Source organism: Oncorhynchus gorbuscha, linkage group LG23 (genome assembly GCF_021184085.1).
Source record: "Oncorhynchus gorbuscha isolate QuinsamMale2020 ecotype Even-year linkage group LG23, OgorEven_v1.0, whole genome shotgun sequence".
In the NCBI taxonomy this organism is placed as follows: domain Eukaryota; kingdom Metazoa; phylum Chordata; class Actinopteri; order Salmoniformes; family Salmonidae; genus Oncorhynchus; species Oncorhynchus gorbuscha.
The window spans coordinates 9,331,133-9,337,308 of record NC_060195.1 but is presented as its reverse complement, the minus strand read 5'-3'; positions in this window follow the sequence as shown (position 1 = coordinate 9,337,308).

Genomic DNA, 6,176 nt, shown 5'->3' with positions numbered 1-6,176 from the left:
GAATTGCATTGTGTTTGTAAAAACCAGCTGGAACACCCTGTCCCAATGAACCCAGAAGAATAGGTTTGCCAGGAACTGGCTAGTTTAGTTCAGTTTACTTTTCAGAGACATTAATCTTATGTATCCTCTTAAAAACAGAAAGGAAAGAAGATCAAAATGGCCATATTTCCATATTTGGTCAAAAACCAGAACAAGCTGAAAGTTTCCTCTCTGTAGAATCGAAGAAATGTCCCATGAGAGTCAGAGGAAAGGAGAAGCCTATAGTGTGTTACTGCAGCACCCTGTTACCATCTCTACCCTTTCAGCCAGACAGTACAGCGAGGCAGGAACTCCGAACAACTGTAGAGCCTCCTCCTCCACATAGGCTGAGCCACAGGCACCACCCCTTCTTCCACAAGTGGGAAATGTCCTCCCTTCTCTCCATGACAAACGGAGGAAATAACAGTTGAATACAATGAGATTATTGTTAACAATTCTCAATGTTTTTTGGGGGATGAATAAAGAATGTGAATTAAAGAAATACTTCTGACTAAAACTAAATATTTTCGTCTTTATCATGATGTTGAATTGACCACAGATCACTTGCATCCCCCAGAAGAAGAAAAACAGAAGAAATAAATCATTCATTGTGGAAAATGTTTTAAAAGAAAAATGAATTATCTTTGTTAATGATATTATTAATAGGAAAGGTGGAGTTATCCAAAATTACAGCAAACTAATCGCAGATTTACCACAAAAAGGGGAGGAGGCAAGTGGAAGGGGGAAAAGGGGAGGAGGCAAGTGGAAGGGGGAAAAGGGGAGGAGGCAAGTGGAAGGGGGAAAAGGGGAGGAGGCAAGTGGAAGGGGGAAAAGGTGAGGAACTTGTTTATCTATCCATTATTAAAGACCAAAACTGGCAACAACAAAAAAAGTAATACATAAATGTATATATCAGCTTTACACGGACTAAAATGTTGTTTGCGTTCTATACAGGTTGCAAAATATTTGGGAAGAGATGTTAGACGTGCCGACTCCGTGTCACATGGTTTATGAACTGATACGCAAAACAACGAGTTTTTTACATTTACATTATTATTTTAAAAAATGATCGCACAAACAGAATGTTATGTATATGGAACATAATCTTAGCTCTGTAGATTTTGCTACCATAGAGACAGAATCATGGGTTTATGGAGATAGGCGGGATGGACTGAGTAGCTGAGGGGTGGGTTTATGCAGATAGACGGGATGGACTGAGTAGCTGAGGGGTGGGTTTATGCAGATAGGCGGGATGGATTGAGTAGCTGAGGGGTGGGTTTATGCAGATAGGCGGGATGGATTGAGTAGCTGAGGGGTGGGTTTATGCAGATAGGCGGGATGGACTGAGTAGCTGAGGGGTGGGTTTATGCAGATAGGCGGGATGGACTGAGTAGCTGAGGGGGTTGTTTATGCAGATAGGCGGGATGGACTGAGTAGTTGAGGGGTGGATTTATGCAGATAGGCGGGATGGACTGAGTAGCTGAGGGGTGGGTTTATGCAGATAGGCGGGATGGACTGAGTAGCTGAAGGGTGGGTTTATGCAGATAGGCGGGATGGACTGAGTAGCTGAGGGGGTTGTTTATGCAGATAGGCGGGATGGACTGAGTAGCTGAGGGGTGTGTTTATGCAGATAGGCGGGATGGACTGAGAGTAGCTGAGGGGTGGATTTATGCAGATAGGTGGGATGGACTGAGAGTAGCTGAGGGGTGGGTTTAAAAGCTCATGTTGTATAGTAGTTATGACTAAAAACACGATTTATAATGCGTAAGTACTATCTATCTATCTGTCTGGTTTGATTCCAGGCTGTATCACAACCGGCCATGATTGGGAGTCCCATAGGGCTGCGCACAATTGGCCCGGCGTCGTTTGGCCGGGGTAGGCCGACATTGTAAATAAGAATTTGTTCTTAGATAAAAAATAAAAATAAATACATCTAGATGTAATGTACACTGAACTAAAATATAAATTCAGCTTGTAAAGTCTTGGTCCCATGTTTCATGAGTTGAAATAAAAGATCCCAGAAATGTTCCAAACTCACAAAAAGCTTCTTTCTCTCCAAAGTTGTGCACAAATGTGTTTACATCCCTGTTTAGTGAGTATTTCCTCTTTGCCAAGATAATCCACCCAACTGACAGGAGTGGCATATCAAGAAGCTGATTAAACAGCAACCGGCCTCACAACCGCAAACCACGTGTAACCATGCTAGCCCAGGACCTCCACATCTGGCTTCCTCACCTGTGGGATCGTTTGAGGAGGGGTGAGTGGGTAGAGGATTTCTTTCTGTAATAAAGCCATATTGCAGGGAAAAACTCATTCTGATTGGCCAGATCTGGCTCCCCGGTGGGTGGGCCTATGCCCTCCCAGGTCCACCCATGGCTGCTCCCCTGCCCAGTCATGTGAAAGTCATAAATTAGGGCCTAAGGAATTTATTTCAATTGACTGATGTCCTTCTATGAGCTGAAACTCAGTAAAATCTTTGGGGGGGAATGTGTGGATGGGCCCCCAAACAAATAACTAAATTAACATTGACAATTAAATAAATGATTTGGCCTATTCTTCATTTACCTGACAAGAACAAAATATGTTTCTCCTTATCACGATGTTCAACGTTGAATCGACCACAGATAAATTGTTCCTGCATCGTTCCTGTGAGATATTGATCATTCACGGAAGGATCAGTAGTGATTTTAGCATGTGACTCTTGGTGGGACAAACAAAAAACACCAATTAACTTGATGCATGTCGGCAAAGCTGCAACACAACACAACACTAAACAATACATTCATTTCACTGCAACGGTGACAAACGGTTCCACAAACTGCTAGGGCCAACCTAAAGCTCAGTGGCCATTTTAGCTTGTAAATCTCAGTGGGGAAAAGCCGCCATTTTAGGTGCATGCCAGCAAAACCACTACACAACACAACACTAAATCATACATGACTATAACGATAACCACAAACGGTTCCCATAAACTGTTAGGGCGTACACAAAGCTGTCCCGACAGCAGACGGAGTGAATCCTTACCACCGCTACACCAGGCTATCAGCGGAGCCTTGTTTTCAGCACCACGGAGTTAATCCTTACCACCGCTACACCAGGCTATCAGCGGAGCCTTGTTTTCAGCACCACGGAGTGAATCCTTACCACCGCTACACCAGGCTATCAGCGGAGCCTTGTTTTCAGCACCACGGAGTGAATCCTTACCACCGCTACACCAGGCTATCAGCGGAGCCTTGTTTTCAGCACCACGGAGTGAATCCTTACCACCGCTACACCAGGCTATCAGCGGAGCCTTGTTTTCAGCACCACGGAGTGAATCCTTACCACCGCTACACCAGGCTATCAGCGGAGCCTTGTTTTCAGCACCACGGAGTGAATCCTTACCACCGCTACACCAGGCTATCAGCGGAGCCTTGTTTTCAGCACCACGGAGTGAATCCTTACCACCGCTACACCAGGCTATCAGCGGAGCCTTGTTTTCAGCACCACGGAGTGAATCCTTACCACCGCTACACCAGGCTATCAGCGGAGCCTTGTTTTCAGCACCACGGAGTGAATCCTTACCACCGCTACACCAGGCTATCAGCGGAGCCTTGTTTTCAGCACCACGGAGTGAATCCTTACCACCGCTACACCAGGCTATCAGCGGAGCCTTGTTTTCAGCACCACGGAGTGAATCCTTACCACCGCTACACCAGGCTATCAGCGGAGCCTTGTTTTCAGCACCACGGAGTGAATCCTTACCACCGCTACACCAGGCTATCAGCGGAGCCTTGTTTTCAGCACCACGGAGTGAATCCTTACCACCGTTACACCAGGCTATCAGCGGAGCCTTGTTTTCAGCACCACGGAGTGAATCCTTACCACCGCTACACCAGGCTATCAGCGGAGCCTTGTTTTCAGCACCATGGAGTGAATCCTTACCACCGTTACACCAGGCTATCAGCGGAGCCTTGTTTTCAGCACCATGGAGTGAATCCTTACCACCGCTACACCAGGCTATCAGCGGAGCCTTGTTTTCAGCACCATGGAGTGAATCCTTACCACCGCTACACCAGGCTATCAGCGGAGCCTTGTTTTCAGCACCATGGAGTGAATCCTTACCACCGCTACACCAGGCTCAGCGGAGCCTTGTCTGGCAGAGAAACAGTTATTTCAGTCTCATTTACTGCCTTTTAACGTAGAGGTCCGTCACCGGCCGCGGGCAGCAGGTGGTACTTTAACGCACGCATTCATCACCCCTCCCTGCTCCGTTATAACAATGTGGGTCGACACACAAATTAACTTAGTACATACATTTTACACTTGTCAGTGTTCATATTTAATATAAGCAATATTTATTATATTCATCTATGTTGTGGATGAGCGTGTTTGTTTGTTCTGTGCCTCTCTCTCTCTCTCTCTCTATCTCTGTAGCTTCCGGGTATGCTGGATAAGGACCCGAGCTAAGGGAATTGGGCTGACTTTGAAGTGCCTGTCCCAAATGGTTCATTCATGTAAATGGACATATTGAAAGACACGGTCAGTAGTGATGTAATATTGTAAATGTTATACTGGGATGTTTTATAAAATATCCTTTAGTATGTATATCCTTTAGTATGTTTAGTTCATGTTTAGTTCATGTAAAATGTAGGTTTGACTGGGTAATTGATGAATTAATTAGTGTTGATTGTTCTGATGGGAGGGGCTAGCCCTACAAAAGGAGCCTCTCTTTCAGTTCATGGAGAGACATTTTGGATTGAGCTGTGAATGGGGAAGCATTGTTTTTAGCTGTCCCATAAGGTATACGTTTGATGGCAGTACTGTGGTTTTTGTTCCGGAATCACTATGTAAGTAAACACCCGGAAGCACAGAAGAACTGTGGCTCTGACATCTTTTTTTAAATGTTGATAGAGGTTAGGTTTTCCAGTACAGCCTTCTGAACAGGATATATTAATAACCCAACCTATAAGGTTTTAGTAAAATGTAATATCTTCAACAACAAAAAAAGAATCATGACAGTCAAAAGAATGGAGGGAAGATGACCCAGAGCAAATTATTTGATAGACGTTGCGCAAAACTTCTGATATACGATAAGGTTCCATATGAGTGGTCAACCATCAGATTAACACAAATTCATAATCATAGGGATTGAATAACTCCTACCGGTTACAGTTCAGTCCAGACGCCATGTCACATGAAGAGTTCTGGGTGGATTTGTGTCGCCACCTAGTGGATGAATGCATAACTTCTCTAGAATTTATAGGCACGCTTGCTTTAACTCGCCTGTCACACCTTTTGGGCAGAAGTTTCAGTTTTGGGTTCATTCCATTGGTGCTGAAAAAGAACAGTGCCCACCAGGTGAAGCTGTCACTGTATTGAAGCCATTCGACACTGTTTATCTTAATGCACTATGCTTTATTAAGGGCGATGGCTTCGGTCAATGACTGGATGGGTTCAGGACACATTACTGCATTCTGTATAAGAAAATAAACTGGCCCTCTTTGAAGTCTTATAGATCGATGCATTGCACTCTGTTTGTTTACAGAGGCCTCTTGTATATCTTCCACTGTACTTTACTTCATCGTTACAGACGTACGAGATACCAGACCTGGTCTCAGGGATAGCTAACTCTGGAGATCCCTACTATGTCCACTGAGAGGTAAATCTGTTTTTAGTTTATTTTGCACCTTACTTGTAGAATGATCTCCAAGGCTCTCTAAAGTTGAATCACTTGATGCCTCTTGCACTATTCAAAAGGCTGATTGAAGACATTTTTACTGAAGAATGTGTTTGAAATCACTACCTGTAAGTCGCTCTGGATAAGTGTCTGCTAAATGACAAATGTAAAATGTGTACATTGATTTGTATAATCTATTGATGTGTTTGTGTATTGATCAGTGGAGGCTCCTCAAGAGGAGGAAGGCAAGCACCATCCTCTGTGGATTTCATAAAAATAAAAATCGTTAAACATTTAGGTAAAACTATACAAAATATATTTACGTCACCAAATAATTTATTAGAACACACTGTTTTGCAATCAAGATCTACAGTAGCCTCAGCAGCACTCTATAGGGTAGCACTATGGTGTAGCCAGAGGACAGCTAGTTTCTGCCCTCTGGGTGCATTGACTTCAATACAAAACCTAGGAGGCTCATTGTTCTCATCCCCTTCCATAG